Source organism: Leucoraja erinacea, chromosome 20 (genome assembly GCF_028641065.1).
Source record: "Leucoraja erinacea ecotype New England chromosome 20, Leri_hhj_1, whole genome shotgun sequence".
Lineage (NCBI taxonomy): Eukaryota > Metazoa > Chordata > Chondrichthyes > Rajiformes > Rajidae > Leucoraja > Leucoraja erinaceus.
Window position 1 is genome coordinate 39,162,737 of NC_073396.1, and position 21,416 is coordinate 39,184,152.

General features: G+C 45.2%; 1 long non-coding RNA gene across 1 annotated transcript; it reads left to right on the top strand.

Annotated features, from left to right (window-relative positions):
• Positions 1-16,840: 16,840 nt before the first annotated feature.
• LOC129707105 (uncharacterized) lies at positions 16,841-20,813 on the top strand. Its single transcript, XR_008725146.1, has 3 exons — positions 16,841-16,975; positions 20,049-20,304; positions 20,630-20,813. It is a non-coding gene; the product is annotated as an uncharacterized LOC129707105 (long non-coding RNA).
• The last annotated feature ends 603 nt before the right edge of the window (positions 20,814-21,416 follow it).

Here is a 21,416-nt window from a genome sequence, read left to right on the forward strand (position 1 = left end):
TGGTGCATTACCGCCACTAACTGGCATGGAGTGTGGATCAAACAACACCATTATATATACTAATAACCTATATCCTTCCGAACAAATTGGTTACCCTAAGAAAAAGCAACAGGATTTGAAAGCACTTATATGAACTCCCTTGCAAAATATCTACCAAATCAAATTGTACTCTTTCTTTTCTGAACTGCTCACTCATCCGTCCTCTCTCCTCCTCATACCTCTCACAATGTACAATGACATGCTCTATTGTCTCTTCTTGCCCACAGTATTCACATCTGCCTGTATTATGCTTGCCTATTATAAAAAGTGTACTGTTCAGACCAGTGTGTCCAAATCTAATTCTTGAAATTACTGTCTCCTCTTTTCTGTTTTTTCCTGCACATCTCATTTCTCCCACTTTCCTTTGGACTCTGTAGAACCACCGTCCTTTCCGCTCTTCCTCCCATTGCTTTTGCCATCTGTCCTTCAGTCTTTGCTTAATAATGTCTTTGATTTCAGTTTTACCTATGTTAATACTTAAATCAATCTTACTTCTTTTTGTTACCTCTTTTGCTACCTTATCTGCCATTTCATTTCCTCTAATGCCAATGTGTGCTGGTACCCATAAAAATATGACTGTAAGACCCATCATTTGAATTCTGAATAGTGTTTGTTGTATTTCAATCAAAATGTCTGGTCTACTATCTGAATGGCTGTGCTGTAAACTCTTTATTGCTAAACTCGAATCTGAACAAATAACTGTCCTTAAAGGCCTGGTATCCTCGACCCACTGCACCGCTAACAATATTGCAATCATTTCACCTGTGTATACTGAGACCTCATTATTGATCCTCTTCCCTACTTTGATGTGAAATTCTGGTACTATAAATGCTACTCCTACTTTATCTACTGAATCTTTTGATGCATCTGTATAAATTTGGACAAAACTGTAGTATCTGTCAATGTATTCCTGTATGATGACTGAATTATACATATGCTGTTTATCCTTGTTTTTCTGTTCTAATATTGTAAAGTCTACTGTTGCATCTGGAAGTATCCAAGGTGGAATTGAAGGTAATGGAACCGTTGGAACCACATTTAATTGGGCTATGCTAATTTGTATTGCTCTCTGGGTCACTGTCCATCCAAAACTTTTTGTTTCCCTTCTCTCCTTTTCCCAGCATGGTTTGACAGTAACTTGTGCTGGGTGTTCTTGACTGTGGCCCTGTAGGTTAATCCAGTAATTCAATGAAAGCTGTATCCTTCTCATCTCTAGAGGCATCTCCCCCATTTCAACCTGTAATGCTGCTGTTGGAGTTGTTTTTATTGCACCTGTACATATTCTCAATGCCCGATATTCAATGTTGTCTATTTTCTTAAGAGAAGTACTTGATGCGGACCCATACACCACACAACCATAATCTAACACAGATCTAATTAACCCAGTGTATATAGTCTTCAAAGCTGTTCTATCTGCCCCCCAATCACATCCAACTAAACATCTCATTACATTAAGTATCTTCTTACATTTGTCCACTACTTTCTGAATATGAACCATCCATGTAATCCTCTCATCAAACCATAAACCTAAACATTTATAGTATTTTACTCTCTCCAATTCCTGGTTATATAATTTTAGTTTTACCTCACTACCAATTTTCTTCCAAGTAAAAAACATTATCTTTGTCTTTTCCACAGAAAATTTGAATCCCCATTTATATGACCACTCTTGTACCTTTATTATAGCCCTCTGTAGTTTCTGCACAATAAACTTCACATTTCTCCCCCTTTTCCAGATTGCCCCATTGCACACTGTGGTGGTGGGCCTGATCTCAGACAACGATGAGAAGGCCTACCGGGAGGAGGTGGTTGATCTAGCACTCTGGTGCCAGGATAACAGCCTCCACTTGAACATCAAAAAAAACGAAGGAGCTGATCATGGACTTTAGGAGGGCACATCATCCGAGGACGTACACTCCATTGAGGATAAATGGGGATCCTGTGGATAGGGTGAACTGTTTTAAATATCTGGGAGTCCACATCTCTGAGGATATGACATGGGCATCACACGCCTCAGCACTCGTGAGTAAGGCAAGGCAGCGCCTTTACCACCTCAGGCAATTGAGGAAATTCAGAGTGTCTCCGAGGATCCTCCAGTGCTTCTACGCAGCGGCAGTGGAAAGCATCTTGTCCGGGAACATTACCAACTGGTTTGGGAATTGCTCTGCCAAGGACAAGAAGGCTCTGCAGAGAGTAGTGCATTCGGCCGAACGCACTATGGGAACTTCACTCACCCCCCTGCAGGAACTATACAACAGGAGGTGCAACTCCAGAGCAAATAAAATCATGGGAGACCCCTTCCACCCCTGCAATGGACTGTTCCAGCTGCTACGGTCAGGCAAACGCCTCCGTTGCCATGCGGTGAGAACGGAGAGGTTGAGAAGGAGTTTCTTCCCAGAGGCAATTCGGACTGTAAACGCCTATCTCACCAGGGACTAACTCTACAGAACGTTTTTCCTTCCATTATTTATTGTGTAAAACAATATGTGTGTTATGATTGTGTTTATAATTTGTTTGGTTGTTTTGTTGTTTGTCTTTTGCACAAAAGTCCGCGAGCATTGCCACTTTCATTTCACTGCACATCTCGTATGTGTATGTGACAAATAAACTTGACTTGACTTGACGACTTGACATCCGCAAACAGTGAAACTCCCATTTCATTTACAATTTCTTCATATACATAATTTATCAATACTAAAAATAGTAAAGGACTTATTATGCTCCCTTCAGGTGTTCCATTTTCAATATCTAATGTTCCTGAGTATTGATTTCCAACTCGTACTTGTATTGACCTCCCAAATAAAAAATCCTTAATCCATTTAAATATACGACCTTTAATCCCCAATTTACCTAGTTTCACTAATAACCCTTCTCCCCACATCATATCATATGCTTTCTCAATATCAAAAAATACAGCTACTACACTTTCTCTGTTAATTTGTGCTCTCCTAATTTCATGTTCTAAACATATAGCTGGATCCATGGTGTTTCTCCCCTTCCTAAAACCACTCTGGTAATTGGATAAATATCCTTTATTTTCTACATAATATGTTAACCTTTCATTTACCATTGTTTCCATTACTTTACATATGTTGGATGTTAACGCAATAGGCCTATAATTCCCTGGGTTTGTCAGATCTTTACCTGGTTTTCCTATTGGGATTACTACTGCCTCCTTCCAGCTTTGCGGTAATTTCACACCCTCCAACACTTTATTATAAAATTCTAACAACAAATCCTTGGATGTTTCACTGAGATGGTTTAACATGGTGTAACAAATCTGATCTTTACCTGGTGCTGACATCTTGGTTTTTCTAAGAGCTCGGTTGAATTCTGTCTTTGTGAATGGTTTGTTAAAAACATCGTTAGTGTCTTCCTCATATCGTATTAACTGTATATTCTCTGCTATAGTATTTTCTTTTCCTTTTCTTCCTTCTTCACTAACATTGTCTGAACTGTGAATTTTAGCAAAAGATTTTGCCAACATCTCTGCTTTCTCTTCATCTTTCACTGCTGTAATGTCACCGTCAGTTAGGATTGGATATTTGTATTCTCTTTTAATTCCTTTCATTCTCCTTATCATTCCCCAAACTTGACCTACTTTTGTCTCCCTTCCCACTGAGTTACAAAATGTCCTCCAAAATTCCCTCTTTGCATTTTTTATTACTCTTCTTACACTTGCTTGCAACCTTTTGTATTCAATAAGATTCTGAAAATTGTGATTTCTTTTCAAAAGTTTAAAAGCTTTATTTTGACACTTAATTGCTTTGTCACATTCCTTAGTCCACCATGGTACACTCTTCTTGTTGTGCTTACCTCCTTTCTTCTTAATGGACTTCGTTGCTGCCTCTAAATTGGCTTCACAAACAGAAATATTTAAATTATCCACATCTTCATAAATATCAATTTTCTCCATTTCTTGATCACTAATAATCTTAAACTTCTCCCAATCAGCACCACTAAAAGACCACTTCTCTCTATTATACTCCTCTAAATTCACTCCTACTACTATTTCTATCGGGTAGTGATCACTTCATACCGTTGTTCTTCGAATTACTTCCCATGAACAAACACCCGCCAATGAGTCTGACACTAGTGTGAGGTCTATGGCTGATTCTGACCCTGTTCTGATGTTGATTCGTGTCCCACTTCCATCATTAAGACACACAAGGTTTTTATTCTCCATTAAATCCTCAATCACCATCCCATTTTCATCATTAGAATCATCCCACAACGTGCTATGAGCATTAAAATCTCCACAACATATAACTTTCCCCCCTAAATACCCAGCAAGTTCATCCATCAACTCCATTGAAAGCCTTTTTCACGGATTATAAAAATTAACAATTTTAACCTTACCTTCTCTTGTCTAAATTTCAACCACTAAATATTCTAATTCTGTTCCTTTCACCAACAATCTATACTGTATTCCTTGCTTTATAAATATTACACACCCCCCTCCACTCCCCTCCCCCCTATCTCTACGGATACTATCATAACCTTTGATGACAAAGTCTAATGAAGGCTTAAGCCAGGTTTCTTGAATACATATGACTTCTGGTTTCTTCTTTAACTCTTTAATGAATCCTTTAAACTCTTGTCCATTTGCTATTATAACCATATAACCATATAACAATTACAGCACGGGAACAAATTTTTTTCCCCTTAGTCCCACCTGCCTGCACTCGTACCATAACCCTCCATTCCCTTCTCATCCATATGCCTATCCAATTTATTTTTAAATGATACCAATGAACCTGCCTCCACCACTTCCACTGGGAGCTCATTCCACACCGCCACCACTATCTGCGTAAAGAGGTTCCCCCTCATATTACCCCTAAACTTCTGTCCCTTAATTCTGAAGTCATGTCCTCTTGTTTGAATCTTCCCTATTCTCAAAGGGAAAAGCTTGTCCACATCAACTCTGTCTATCCCTCTCATCATTTTAAAGACCTCTATCAGGTCCCCCCTTAACCTTCTGCGCTCCAGAGAATAAAGACCTAACTTATTCAACCTATCTCTGTAACTTAGTTGTTGAAACCCAGGCAACATTCTAGTAAATCTCCTCTGTACTCTCTCTATTTTGTTGACATCCTTCCTATAATTTGGCGACCAAAATTGTACACCATACTCCAGATTTGGTCTCACCAATGCCTTGTACAATTTTAACATTACACCCCAGCTTCTATACTCAATGCTCTGATTTATAAAGGCTAGCATACCAAAAGCTTTCTTTACCACCCTATCTATATGAGATTCCACCTTCAAGGAACTATGCACGGTTATACCCAGATCCCTCTGTTCAACTGTATTCTTCAATTCCCTACCATTTACCATGTACGTCCTATTTTGATTTGTCCTGCCAAGGTGTAGCACCTCACATTTATCAGCATTAAACTCCATCTGCCATCTTTCAGCCCATTTTTCCAAATGGCCTAAATCACTCTGTAGACTTTGGAAATCCTCTTCATTATCCACAACACCCCCAATCTTAGTATCATCTGCATACTTACTAATCCAATTCACCACACCTCCATCCAGATCATTGATGTACATGACAAACAACAAAGGACCCAACACAGATCCCTGAGGCACCCCACTAGTCACCTGCCTCCAACCCGATAAACAGCCATCCACCATTACCCTCTGGCTTCTCCCATTCAGCCACTGTTGAATCCATCTTGCTATTCCTATTATGCTCCTTGCGTTCCATTGTAATATAATCAATTTGACCTATCACCAGAACCTTCCTGCGTTCCATCTGCTTCAAGCTTTTTATTGATACTCTCCCATGATATAACCATATAACCATATAACAATTACAGCATGGAAACAGGCATCTCGACCCTTCCAGTCCGCGCTGAACACGTATTCTCCCCTAGTCCCATACACCTGCATTCAGACCATAACCCTCCATTCCTTTCCCGTCCATATAACTATCCAATTTATTTTTAAATGATAAAAATGAACCTGCCTCCACCACCTTCACTGGAAACTCATTCCACACAGCCACCACTCTCTGAGTAAAGAAGTCCCCCTCATGTTACCCCTAAACTTCTGTTCCTTAATTCTCATGTCATGTCCCCTTGTTTGAATCTTCCCTACTCTCAGTGGGAAAAGCTTATCCACGTCAACTCTGTCTATCCCTCTCATCATTTTAAAGACCTCTATCAAGTCCCCCCTTAACCTTCTGCGCTTCAAAGAATTAAGCCCTAACTTGTTCAAACTTTCTCTGTAACTTAGTTGCTGAAACCCAGGCAACATTCTAGTAAATCTCCTCTGTGCTCTCTCTATTTTGTTGACATCCTTCCTATAATTAGGCGACCAAAATTGTACACCATACTCCAAAATTGGCCTCACCAATGCGTTGTACAATTTTAACATTACATCCCAACTTCTATACTCAATGCTCTGATTTATAAAGGCCAGCACACCAAACGCTTTCTTTACCACCCTATCTACATGAGATTCCACTTTCAGGGAACTGTGCACAGTTATTCCCAGATCCCTCTGTTCACCTGCATTCTTCAATTCCCTACCATTTACCATGTACGTCCTATTTTGATTTGTCCTGCCAAGATGTAGCACCTCACACTTATCAGCATTAAACTCCATCTGCCATCTTTCAGCCCACTCTTCGAACTGGCATAAATCTCTCTGTAGACTTTGAAAATCTATTTCATTATCCACAACCCCACCTATCTTAGTATCATCTGCATACTTACTAATCCAATTTACCACACCATCATCCAGATCATTGATGTACATGACAAACAACAGTGGACCCAACACTTCTTTTAATGATACTTCTTTTAAACCCAAAAACTTCTCTGCTCCCTTAACAATGATTTTTATTTTTTCTGTTTTGTGTTTAACCTGATCAGTACAGTTGATTACATATGCAATGAAAACAATAAGCTTATCAGCTGTCAGTTCTGTGTGAGTTTTGACTGCTTGACTTTCCTCTGATCTCAAAACCGGATGATTCTCTCTCCCATTAATATCCACTCTTCCCCTTTGTCCTTGCACCTTCTTCACTGCTTCTGAGTAGCTTATGTTACTTACTGTTTTCACTTGCTGAATCTCCACAGCCCTCTTCCTGACTTCACATCCCCCATACGTTACCCTGTGTGGTCCTCCGCAATTGCAGCATTTATCCTGCATATTTTCTCTGCACTCTTCAAATCTATGCTCTCCTCCACACTTGGGACACCTCTGCTTCCCCTTACACACCACTGCTATATGTCCATACCTCTGGAATTTATAACATCGGAGCGGTGGAGGGATATAAGGCCTCACTGGAAAGCTCATGCATCCGATTCTCACTTTTTCTGGTAGTTCAGACTGCTGAAACTCCAGAAGCACAGACAAGCTCTCTACCCTCTTACCCTCCACTGTCCTTAACAATCTCTTAGCTACACTCACCTGGCCACCAAAAATACTCCATTTGAGTTTCTCCAGGTCTTCATCTACAGGAATACCTGTTATTACTCCCCTTGTCACTCTACTCTCACCCAGAGTCTTTCTTTCACTGACCATCTTCTTGCAAACACTTTCAATCTTCAGAGCCTTATTTTTCTGCTCCTCCATTTTACATATTATTAACAAGTTCCCGTCTCTCAAAATCTTAGCTGTTTCCACCTCTCCTACCTTCTTCTTTAGCTCCCTGGATAAAGCTATCGGACTTAAATTGACATGCTCATCTTCCTTTCTAAATTTCAGTATTATTTTAACCTCCTTCCTTTCAACCTTTTTCTGAACCGTTCTCCTATCCTCCTCTGAACTGTTCCCTTCAAAACTCCTTTTGCTGCTTTGGCTGAGCTCGTTTTGCCTGACTCCTCCTTCTCCTTGATTCCTCCCTGATCTCTGACTAGACACTGACGTCCAGTCACCAAAAGCCCCATTATCTTGATCTTCGTCATCCTCTAATCCTACCTGAGTTGCCATTTGATCCAGTCACAAACCAGTTTATGCCAACAGCCAACTCCTACTCCCTCTCTCCCTTCCACACGGGAATTCATCCCAGTTTGGCAAAAGAATAAATCAGGGAAGGTAGTACATCCATGGATAACAAGGGAAATCAGGGATAGTATCAAAGCTAAGGATGATGCGTACAAATTAGCCAGAAAAAGCAGCATACCGGAGGACTGGGAGAAATTCAAAGACCAGCAGAGGAGGACAAAGGGCTTAATTAGGAAAGGAAAAATAGATTATGAAAGAAAACTGGCAGGGAACATAAAAACTGACTGCAAAAGTTTTTATAGATATGTGAAAAGAAAGAGATTAGTTAAAACAAATGTAGGTCCCTTGCAGTCAGAAACAGGGGAGTTGATCATGGGGAACAAGGATATGGCGGACCAATTGAATAACTACTTTGGTTCCGTCTTCACTAAGGAAGACATAAATAATTTGCCGGAAATAGCAGGGGACCACGGGTCAAAGGAGTTGGAGGAATTGAGTGAAATCCAGGTTAGCCGGGAAGTGGTGTTGGGTAAATTGAATGGATTAAAGGCTGATAAATCCCCAGGGCCAGATAGGCTGCATCCCAGAGTACTTAAGGAAGGAGCTCCAGAAATAGTGGATGCATTAGTAATAATCTTTCAAAACTCTTTAGATTCTGGAGTAGTTCCTGAAGATTGGCGGGTAGCAAACGTAATCCCACTTTTTAAGAAGGGAGGGAGAGAGAAAATGGGGAATTACAGACCAGTTAGTCTAACATCGGTAGTGGGGAAACTGCTAGAGTCAGTTATTAAAGATGGGATAGCAGCACATTTGGAAAGTGGTGAAATCATTGGACAAAGTCAGCATGGATTTACGAAAGGTAAATCATGTCTGACGAATCTTATAGAATTTTTCGAGGATGTAACTAGTAGCGTGGATAGGGGAGAACCAGTGGATGTGGTGTATCTGGACTTCCAGAAGGCTTTCGACAAGGTCCCACATAAGAAATTAGTATACAAACTTAAAGCACAAGGCATTGGGGGTTCAGTATTGATGTGGATAGAGAACTGGCTGGCAAACAGGAAGCAAAGAGTAGGAGTAAACGGGTCCTTTTCACAATGGCAGGCAGTGACTAGTGGGGTACCCCAAGGCTCAGTACTGGGACCCCAGCTATTTACAATATATATTAATGATCTGGATGAGGGAATTGAAGGCAATATCTCCAAGTTTGCGGATGACACTAAGCTGAGGGGCAGTGTTAGCTGTGAGGAGGATGCTAGGAGACTGCAGGGTGACTTAGATAGGCTGGGTGAGTGGGCAAATGTTTGGCAGATGCAGTATAATGTGGATAAATGTGAGGTTATCCATTTTGGTGGCAAAAACAGGAAAGCAGACTATTATCTAAATGGTGGCCGATTGGGAAAGGGGGAGATGCAGCGAGACCTGGGTGTCATGGTACACCAGTCATTGAAGGTAGGCATGCAGGTGCAGCAGGCAGTAAAGAAAGCGAATGGTATGTTAGCTTTCATTGCAAAAGGATTTGAGTATAGGAGCAGAGAGGTTCTACTGCAGTTGTACAGGGTCTTGGTGAGACCACACCTGGAGTATTGCGTACAGTTTTGGTCTCCAAATCTGAGGAAGGACATTATTGCCATAGAGGGAGTGCAGAGACGGTTCACCAGACTGATTCCTGGGATGTCAGGACTGTCTTATGAAGAAAGACTGGATAGACTTGGTTTATACTCTCTAGAATTTAGAAGATTGAGAGGGGATCTTATAGAAACTTACAAAATTCTTAAGGGGTTGGACAGGCTAGATGCAGGAAGATTGTTCCCGATGTTGGGGAAGTCCAGGACAAGGGGTCACAGCTTAAGGATAAAGGGGAAATCCTTTAAAACCGAGATGAGAAGAACTTTTTTCACGCAGAGAGTGGTGAATCTCTGGAACTCTCTGCCACAGAGGGTAGTTGAGGCCAGTTCATTGGCTATATTTAAGAGGGTTAGATGTGGCCCTTGTGGCTAAGGGGATCAGGGGGTATGGAGAGAAGGCAGGTACGGGATACTGAGTTGGATGATCAGCCATGATCATATTGAATGGCGGTGCAGGCTCGAAGGGCCGAATGGCCTACTGCACCTAATTTCTATGTTTCTATGTTTCCCCTCGGCCCACTCGCTAGCTCCACTCCCCAACTCGTTCTTTCCAAGTAATTCAGCATTTTGAAGGAAATTAATGTCCTTTCATTTTACCATCCCTGTTTGTCCCAACAATTGTGTTCATTGTAATATCCCATTGAATCATTGAATATTGTTGAGATTCACAGGTCAAGCAGTTGGGAGGTCACATTACAGTTGCACAAGATGTTGGTGAGAACACATGGAGAGTTGTGTTCAGTTTTGGTCGCCCTGCTGTTGGAATGATGTTCTTCAGCTGGAAAGGGCGCACAGAAGATTTTTGAGGAGGTGGAATTTATTTCGTGAGAGGGTGGTGAATCTGTGGAATGAATTGCCACAGAAGGCTGTGGAGACCAAGTTAGTGGATATTTTTAAGGTAGACATAGATAGATTCTTGATTAGTACGCATGTCAGGGGTTATGGGGAGAAGGCAGGAGAATGGGGTTGAGAGGGAAAGATAGATCAGCCATGATTGAATGGTGGAGTAGACTCGATGGGTCGAATGGCCTAATTCTGCTCCAAGAAATTATGACTCTTGGCTCCAAGTAATGAATTGGTCAGCAGAGGGCGGAAGAGGGGGCTAATTGAGGAACAGGATTTGCAGAGTCGGCAGCTGAGGGAAATGGAGAGGAAGAGAAACAGGAAGTAGAGAGTGTTTGTGTGTGTGTGGAGGCCAAGTCAGTGGATATTTTTAAGCCAGACATAAATAGATTCTTGATTAGCATGTGTGTCAGGTATTGTGGGGAGAAGGCAGGAGAATGGGGTTGAGAGGGAAAGATAGATCAGCCATGACTAGATGGGCCGAATGGCCTAATATTGCCCCGAGAACCTATGACCTGATGAATTGGTCAGCAGAGGGGGGAAGGGGGGTAATTGAGGAACATGGTTTGCTGAGTCGGTGGGAAATGGAGAGGAAGCGAAACAGAAATAGAGGGGGGGGTGTGTGGGGGATGGGGGGGGGGGGTGGAGAGAGGGGGGGGGGGGGGGGGGGGGGGGGGGGGGGGGGGGGGGGGGGGGGGGGGAGAGAGATCATACGTGATAGGAGCAGAATTAGGCCATTGGGCCCATCAAGTCCACTCCGCCATTCAATCATGGCTGATCTATCTCTCCCTCTCAACCCTATTTTGCCTTCACCCCGTAACCTCTGACACCCTAATCAGAGAGGTGGAGAGAGTGTGGTTGTTAGTAAGATTCACACACCCTGACCTCTAATCTCTAACCTTTGCCTCCCTCATCTCCTCCTTCTCCCCCACCCCCCCCACCCCACCCACCCCCCACCCCACCCAACCCCTCCCCACCCCCCCCCACCCACAGAGTCGGAGAAGGAGTGACGTACCAGATGGAGGGGGCGGGGAGAGAGACCTCGGGGGAGAGAAAGCATTCCCATTGTGAGGTGGGGCCGCTGATGCAGCCGTTGGGCCAGCAGGAGAATGACGGGTCAAAGGGACTGTGTGTGGGAGGGTGGGGGGGAAGAGATAGAGATAGTGAGACTGGTCAGTGTAGTTTTATGGAAGTATGATTGATTTATTTGAAATTACTCACCGAATCTGGGAATTTCCACAAAACGTGGGTGTTGGGAATCAATCAGTTTAATTCTTCACTGTGGTGGAAGGCACAAAGTAAAGTCAGTCCTCCTCCATTGTTCACCTGTGGTCGGGGCCATAAACCTCCGCAGTCGCGCTACAGAGACAGCCCGATGTACAGGCCCTCTCGTCGGGACGGTCGAACACACTCTGCGACTTGGAGGTCCCTAATCGGCTCTTTCCTACCGGAGACCGCGGCTTCTGTATGTTGTAGGCCGCAGGCCGGTGGTCGGAGCTCTCCTCTAGCTGTCCCTGGCGAGGGAACCTAGGCTCCAGATGGTAAGTCCACACCGCACCCGCGGCTAGAAGCTCCGCAGATTGCAGCTTCAGGATGAAACAATCCATGGGCCAGCGATCGGAGCACTTCCTTCTGGCGACCCCGGCAAGGGCTCGCCCACTCCGCAATGAAAAGTCCATGCTGCGCCCGCTGCTGGAATTCCAGGCCGCTCCAATCCATGCTGTTAGGCCGCGAGGGAGGCGACATGGAAAAAGTCGCCTCTCTGTGGAGGAGGCGACCAAAAGCGGTTCCCCCCTTTCCTCTCCCCACCACCCCCCACACAAGGCACACCAAGAGACATTAAAAAAACATTTGGACACACTAAAAAAAACAAAAAAAGTAGAAATGACGGGCACGCTGCTGGCAGGGCAGCCGTCTCACAGCAGCTCCACCGATCAATGTCAGTAACTGAAATGGTTTAAGAATTAGTCATTTCTAACATAACTCAATTTTAGCAACCACCCAACCCCTGGATTAGATCCCAGCCTGTAACCCACTCCTAATGCTCCCCTCTCTCACTCTGTCTACCCCATGCGTTGGGGAACAGTTTGGGACCAGTGATCACAATATCATTAGTTTCAATACAATTATGGAAAGGGTCAGAACTGGACCTAGGGTTGATATTTTTGATTGGAGAAAGGCTAACTTTGAGGAGATGCAAAAGGATTTAAAAGGAGTAAATTGGGACAGTTTGTTTTATGGGAAAGATGTAGAAGAGAAATGGAGGACATTTAAAGGTGAAATTTTAAGAGTACAGAATCTTTATGTCCCTGTTCGGTTGAAAGGAAATAGTAAAAATTGGAAAGAGCCCTGGTTTTCAAGGGAAATTGGACACTTGGTTCTGAAAAAGAGAGAGATCTACAATAATTATAGGCAGCATTGAGTAAATGAGGTGCTTGAGGAGTATAAAGAATGTAAAAAGAATCTTAAGAAAGAAATTAGAAAAGCTAAAAGAAGATATGAGGTTGCTTTGGCAAGTAAGGTGAAAGTAAATCCAAAGGGTTTCTACAGATATATTAATAGCAAAAGGATAACGGGGGATAAAATTGGTCCATTAGAGAGTCAGAGTGGACAGCTATCTGCAGAGCCAAAAGAGATGGGGGAGATATTTGGCAGGACAAATCAAAATAGGATGTACATGGTAAATGGTAGGGAATTGAAGAATACAGTTGAACAGAGGGATCTGGGAATAACCGTGCATAGTTCCTTGAAGGTGGAATCTCATATAGATAGGGTGGTAAAGAAAGCTTTTGGTATGCTAGCCTTTATAAATCAGAGCATTGAGTATAGAAGCTGGGATGTAATGTTAAAATTGTACAAGGCATTGGTGAGACCAAATCTGGAGTATGGTGTACAATTTTGGTCGCCCAATTATAGGAAGGATGTCAACAAAATAGAGAGAGTACAGAGGAGATTTACTAGAATGTTGCCTGGGTTTCAACAACTAAGTTACAGAGATAGGTTGAATAAGTTAGGTCTTTATTCTCTGGAGCGCAGAAGGTTAAGGGGGGATGTGATAGAGGTCTTTAAAATGATGAGAGGGATAGACAGAGTTGATGTGGACAAGCTTTTCCCTTTGAGAATAGGGAAAATTCAAACAAGAGGACATGACTTGAGAATTAAGGGACAGAAGTTTAGGGGTAACATGAGGGGGAACTTCTTTACTCAGAGAGTGGTAGCGGTGTGGAATGAGCTTCCAGTGGAAGTGGTGGAGGCAGGTTCGTTGGTATCATTTAAAAATAAATTGGATAGGCATATGGATGAGAAGCGAATGGAGGGTTATGGTATGAGTGCAGGCAGGTGGGACTAAGGGAAAAATGTTGTTCGGCACGGACTTGTAGGGCCGAGATGGCCTGTTTCCGTGCTGTAATTGTTATATGGTTATATTGAATAATTTCTTTTCTTCGGTATTCACCAAGGAGAAGGATATTGAATTATGTGAGGTAAGGGAAACACGTAGAGTAGCTATGGAAACTATGAGATTCAAAGAAGAGCAAGTACTGACACTTTTGAGAAATATAAAAGTGGATAAGTCTCCAGGTCCTGACAGGATATTCCCTAGGACATTGAGGGAAGTTAGTGTAGAAATAGCAGGGGCTATGACAGAAATATTTCAAATGTCCTTAGAAACGGGAATAGTGCCGGAGGATTGGCGTACTGCGCATGTTGTTCCATTGTTTAAAAAGGGGTCTAAGAGTAAACCTAGCAATTATAGACCTGTTAGTTTGACGTCATTGGTGGGCAAATTAATGGAAAGGATACTTAGAGATAATATATATAAGCATCTGGATAAACAGGGTCTGATTAGGAACAGTCAACATAGATTTGTGCCTGTAAATGTCATGTTTGACTAATCTTCGTGAATTTTTTGAAGAGGTTCCTCGGGAAATTGATGTGGGTAAAGCAGTGGATGTTGTATATATGGACTTCTGAAAGGCCTTTGACAAGGTTCCTCGTGGAAGGTTGGTTAAGAAGGTTCAATTGTTGGGTATTAATGGTGGAGTAGCAAGGTGGATTCAACAGTGGCAGAATGGGAGATGCCAGAGAGTAATGGTGGATGGTTGTTTGTCAGGATGGAGGCCAGTGACTAGTGTGGTGCCACAGGGATCTGTGTTGGGTCCACTGTTGTTTGTCATGTACATCAATGATCTGGATGATGGTGTGGTAAATTGGATTAGTAAGTATGCAGATGATACTAAGATAGGTGGGGTTGTGGGTTATGAAGTATATTTTCAAAGTCTACAGAGAGATTTATGCCAGTTGGAAGAGTGGGCTGAAAGATGGCAGATGGAGTTTAATGCTGATAAGTGTGAGGTGCTACATTTTGGCAGGACAAATCAAAATAGGACGTACATGGTAAATGGTAGGAAATTGAAGAATGCAGATGAACAGAGGGATCTGGGAATAACTGTGCACAGTTCCCTGAAAGTGGAATCTCATGTAGATAGGTTGGTAAAGAAAGCTTTTGGTGTGCTGGCCTTTATAAATCAGAGCATTGAGTATAGAAGTTGGGATGTAATGTTAAAATTGTACAAGGCATTGGTGAGGCCAATTTTGGAGTATGGTGTACAATTTTGGTCGCCTAATTATAGGAAGGATGTCAACAAAATAGAGAGAGCACAGAGGAGATTTACTAGAATGTTGCCTGGGTTTCAGCAACTAAGTTACAGAGAAAGGTTGAACAAGTTAGGGCTTTATTCTTTGGAGCGCAGAAGGTTAAGGGGGGACTTGATAGAGGTATTTAAAATGAGGAGAGAGATAGACAGAGTTGATGTGGATAAGCTTTACCCACTGAGAGTAGGGAAGATTCAAACAAGGGACATGACTTGAGAATTAAGGGACAGAAGTTTAGGGGTAACATGAGGGGGAACTTCTTTACTCAGAGAGTGGTAGCTGTGTGGAATGAGCTTCCAGTGAAGGTGGTGGAAGCAGGTTCGTTTTTATCATTTAAAAATAAATTGGATAGTTATATGGACGGAAAAGGAATGGAGGGTTATGGTTTGAGCGCAGGTATATGGGACTAGGGGAGAATATGTGTTCGGCACGGACTAGAAGGGTCGAGATGGCCTGTTTCCGTGCTGTAATTGTTATATGGTTATACAGGCCCAGGAGCGAGCTGCTCGGGGAGACTTGGAAGCGGCGAGGGAATGCAGGGGGAGAGAGGTGACATTTTCGGCCCTGAGTTTCGTGGTTCTTGTGATGTCGGTTTTAATGGCGTTGGGTCTGGTGGTGGCTGTTTCATATCTAGTGCGACTGGTAGAGTGAGGGGATGGGGGAGAGAGACAGGGGGGAGGGGGGGGAGGGAGAGAAAGAGAGGGGGAGAGAGGGAAATGGGGAGAGGGAGAGGGAAAAGGAGAAAGAGGGGGGGAGAGAAGGAGATAGAGGGTGGCAAGAGAGAGGGGGGAAGAGAGGGGGAGAGAAAGAGAGGGGGAGAGAGAGAGAGGGGGAGAGGAAGGGAGAAGAGACTCTTAAACGTTATTTATATGTAACTTATCTTTTTATTTGTGTACGGAGGGGCGCGGAGAATTAAAGATTGTGTACGGAGAGATGGTGAGGAGTGTGATCTGTGGGGAGAGGAGGGAGAGAGAAAGGTGAACCCATCCCCCTCTCTCTCTCTCTCCTTCCCTCCCCTCTCCCATCTCCTATCCTCTCACCCTCCCCCCCATTACACACACACACACATTTATAAAGTCACTAATTAAATACATCTCATGAATAAATCACCCATTGGGTGGGTAGGGGCGAGAGAGAGGAGGGGGAGAGAGGTAATGGGGGAGAGGGGTGGAAGGTGGAAGAGGTGAGAGAGAGAAAGGGGAGAGGGCAGGAGAAAGGGGAGAGAGAAATGGGGAGAGGGAGAGACAGTGAAAAGTGGGAGAGAAGGAAGGTAGAGTAGAGGGAGGGGAAGGTTGGGGAGAGGAGGGGAAAAGCATCCGAACTAGGTAGGGGTGAGAACCCAGTTAACATGTCACAGTATAGCACAGGAATAGGCCCTTCGGCCCACAATGTCCGTGCCGAACATGACGCCAAGTGAAACTGGTCTCCTTATCCTTCCATTCCCTGCACTTCCTTGTGCTTTGTCTGTCTGACACCCTCCCAAACGCCACTGCAGTAGCTGCCTCCTCCACCCTTACACCCATCCCCATCTCTGTAACCCTCCCCTCACCTCTCTCCCGTTCTCAGCCCCTGCCCTCTTGTTTTTCCTTCCTACCTCCTCCTCCCCCTCCCCTCCCCTTTTCTCTCTCTCTCCTCCTCCCGTTTCTTCACTCTTCCCTCTCTCCCTCCCCCTCTCTATATATCTCCCCTCCCTCCCTCTACTCCGGCCCGCCCCGGTTGCGCGATTCAGGGAAGGCGGTCATTTGGCGACGCTCACTTCCGCAGGGCCGGGCTGGGCTGGGCTGGAGTGGAGTGGAGTGGAGTGCGGAAACGGGCCGAACGGTGGCTGGAGCAGCGGAGCGGTAACGAAGGTACTGGGGACAGGACGGGCGAGAGACAGAGAGACACGCAGGGTACAGGCAGAGAGAGACAGGGGGAGAGAGAGACAGACAGAGAGAGGCACATGCACACAGATACACACACATAGCCACACACTGAGAGAGAGAGACACACACACAAACACAAAGACATGGAGAGAGAGACACACACACTGCACCTATTCACACACACAGACACTGAGAGCGATGGAGAAAGACGCAGACACACAGGTACACACACAGACAGAGGGACAGAGAGAGAGAGAGACAAACACAGACCCCGACAGACAGACCCCGACCCCCAGTGGTCATCCTGTCCCACCTCACTACAGACAGATTGGGGGTGGGGAGGAGAAACATCAGAGAACGGGTGCAGAGAGAGGGGGAGGGGTGGGGAGAGAAACTAGTGGGACAGGTTTAGCATGAATACCTCACCCAGCAACAGGGCGAGTCAGACATCAACACTGCCCCACCCATCCCGTCTCTCAGGGTATATGTTTGTGTGTGTGTACACTGTGTCTCTCAGTCTCTCTCTCACTCTCACTCTCTCTCTCGCTCTCTGAGAGGGATATCTGTACAATTTGTTACCCGTTCTTTCCAACTAATTCTACATTTTGAAGAAATTATTGTCCTTTCATTTGACCTTCCCTCTTTGTTCCGACAATTGCGTTCTTTGTGAGGAACTTAATTTCCCATTGAATCATTGAATATTGTTGAGATTCACAGGTCAAGAAGTTGGGAGGTCACATTACAGTTGCACAAGATGTTGGTGAGAACACATGGAGAGTTGTGTTCAGTTTTGGTCGCCCTGCTGTTGGAATGATGTTCTTCAGCTGGAAAGGGTGCAGTGAAGATTTATGAGGATCTTTCCAGGACTAGAGGGTCTGAGCTACAGGGAGAGGTTGAGCAGGCTTGGACAATATATAATCATTGGAGCGCAGGAGGATGAAGGGTGATCTTACAGAGGTGTACAAATCATGAGAGGAATAGATCGGGTAAAGTGTCTTCCCAGAGCGGGGGAATCGAGAACCAGAGGATATATGTTTTAATGTGAGGGGGGAAAATTTTAATAGGAATATGAGGTAACTTTTCACATGGTGGGGGTGTATGGAACGAGGTGCCAGAGGAGGTAGTTGCGGCAGGGACCATTGCAACATTTAAGGAACAGTTGGACAGGTATATGGATAGGACAGATTTAGAAGGATATAGGCCAAATGTTGGCAGCTGGGACTAGTGTCGATGGGACATATTGGTCAGTTGTGCCTCACTCTGACAGTGGAAGAGGACCAGGACAGAAAGGTCAGTTAAAGTGTTTAGCAAACGGGAGATCAGGTAGGTTTAGGCACACTGAGCAGGGGTGTTCCTCGAAATGATAGCTGAGCCTGCGCTTGGTCTCACCGATATACAGTAGATGAGGTTGGAGGTGAGACAAGTTAACCTCTGCATCACCTGGAACGCTGAGGCTCTATAATGCTCTGGTCAGGTCGCATGTGTAGTATAGTGAGCGATTCTGGGCCCCATATCTGAGGAAGGAGGTGCTGGTGTTGGAAAGGGTCCCAAGGAGGTTTACAAAAATGATTTCCTTAAAGTGCGATGAGCATTTGACGGCACTGGGCTTGTATTCACTGGAGTTTAGAAGGATGAGATGGGAGCTCATTAAAACATACCGAATAGTAAAAGGCCTGGATAGAACAGATGTGGAGAGGATGTTTCCACTCATGGAAGAGTCTAGAACGAGAGGTCACAGCCTCAGAATTAAAGGACGTTCCTTTAGGTAAGAGATTAGGAGCAATTTCTTTGGTCAGAGGATGGTGTATCTGTGGAATTAATTGCCACAGAAGGCTGTGGTGGCCATGTCAATGGATATTTTTAAGTCAGACATAAATAGATTCTTGATTAGCATGTGTGTCAGGTATTGTGGGGGAGAAGGCAGGAGAATGGGGTTAAGAGGGAATGATAGATCAGCCATGATTGAATGGCGGAGCAGACTCGATGGACCGAATGGCCTAATCCTGCCCCTAGAACCTATGACCTGATGAATTGGTCAGCAGAGAGGGGAGGGGGGGGAGGGTAATTGAGGAACAGGGTTTTGCTGAGTCGGCGGCTGAGGGAAATGGAGAGGAAGAGAAACAGGAAGTAGAGAGGGTTTGTGTGTGTGTGTGATGGAGAGAGGGGGCAGAGAGAGAGAGAGAGAGGGGGGGGGGGGGGGGACAGATATCATACATGATAGGAGCAGAATTCAGCTATACGGCCCATCATGTCTACTCCACTACTTCAATCATGGCTGATCTATCTTTCCCTCTTAACCCCATTCAAAAGGGGAAGCCGGCGTGCTTTGTAACTTTGTCAGTGCCGTGGTGTGACTGTGCCGAGTCAAATGTGGCAATAAAGTATTCCTATTCCTATCCCTTTCTCCTTCCTATTCTCCTGCCTTCTACCCATAACCTCTGACACCCTAATGGGCCTGTCCCACTTAGGCAACTTTTTAGGTGACTTCAGGGGACGATGCAGTTACCCACATGGTCGCCACATGTTTGCGGGTGGTTGCCGGGCAGTCGCCTCCCTGACCGTGAGGAGTTCCCGCATTCTGGCTAGTACGTTAAATGTCCGCCGAGCTTCACAGCCGTGTTTCTCTGGCTTCTTACAAGTGTCTCCACTCCTTCTCCCCCCTTCTGCCCCCTCTTTTCAAGGACTTACCACACACTGTGTTTTAGCCGTCTTTTTACAGCGCCAACCTTCCTGTTCATCACAGTGTGTGTCTGTATCTTGGTTTTGCACCGTGTGAATCTTTTAGACGGGGCAAGCGAGGGGGGCGCTGTCTAAAAAATTCACACGGCTAGTGAAGGAAGCGATGTATTTGAGTATGTGTGTGTTCCACTCTGACAGTCGCTGTTCCAGTTGCCAGTCGCAGGCAGTCTGCTGTGGGACAGGCCCATTACTAATCAGATAGGGGAAGAGAGAGAGAGAGAGAGGGTGGGGGGGAGTTAGTAAGATTCACACCATGACCTCTAATCTCTAACCTTTGCCTCCCTCATCTCCCCCTTCCCCCACCCCTCCCCACACACAGAGGACTCTGAGTCGGAGTGGGAGTGACGTACCAGATGGAGGGGGCCGGGAGAGAGACCCCGGGGGAGAGACAGCATTCACAGTCGAATGGCAGACACTGTGAAGTGGAGCTGCTGATGACGCCGTTGGGACAGCACGAGAGCGACAGGTCAAGAGGCCTGTGGGGGGCCGAAGGGCCGTACTACTGCCTGTCGATACTCAGTGTCATCTTGGGCTGTTCTTGTGTCGGCGTTTACTCTCTGATCAATGCTGTTAGGGTGAGTGAGAGACACCGGTCAATGTACGGTTATCCCTCTGTGAGAGAGTGGGACTGACAGTCAGACAGACAGACAGACAGACACTGGTCAGTATAGTTTTGTGGAAGTCTGTTTACTTTAATTGAAATTACTCATCAAAACTGGGAATTTCCACAAAACGTGGGTGTTAGGAATCAGTAATTGAAATTTTTAAAGAATTAGTCATTTCTAACTGATAACTCTTTTGACAATGTAATATTGTATAAACCACCCAACCCCTGGATTAGATCCCAGCCTGTAACCCACTCCTAATGGTCCCCTCTCTCACTCTGTCTACCCCATACAGGCCCAGGAGCGAGGCGCTCGGGGAGACTTGGAAGCGGCGAGGGAATGCAGGGGGAGAGCGGTGAAATGTTCGGCCCTGAGTTTCGTGGTTCTTGTGATGTCGGTTTTAATGGCGTTGGGTCTGGTGGTGGCTGTTTCATATCTAGTGCGACTGGTAGAGTGAGGGGGGGAGAGAGAGAGAGAGAGACGGAGGGGGGGAGAGGGGAAGAGAGGGGGGGAGGGGGAGAGGGAGGGGGAGAGAGAGAGGGGAGAGAGATGGGAGATGAAGGAGGGGGGGGAGAGAGAGTGGGAGGGGAGAGGGGGGGGGGAAGAGAATGAGGGGGAGAAAGGGGAGAGGAGAGAGAGGAGAGGAGGGGGGGGTCGGGGGGGGGGGGAGGGGAGGGGAAGAGGAGGGAGGAGAGAGAGGAGAGAGGGATGGAGGGAGAGGAAGAGAGACTGTTACATGTTATTTATGTTTAACTTATCTTGTTTGTATTTCGATGGGCGCGGGGAATTAAAGACTGTAAAGAGATGGTGGGGAGTGTGATCTGTCGGGAGAGGTAGAGCAGGGAGGGAAAAGGATGTGCCCATCCCCCCCCCCTCTCTCTCTCATCTTCCCCTCCCCTCTCCCATCTCCCATCTCCTCCCCTGCTCCTTCGCTCCTCTCCCTCTCCCCCTCCTCCTCTCCCCTCCTCCTCTCCTCTCTCCCCTCCCCTCCTCTCCTCTCCCCCTATTTTCTCCCGTTTCTCATTATTCTCTCTCTCTCTCTCTGTCTCTGTCTCTGTCTCTCTCGGTCTCTCGGTCTCGGT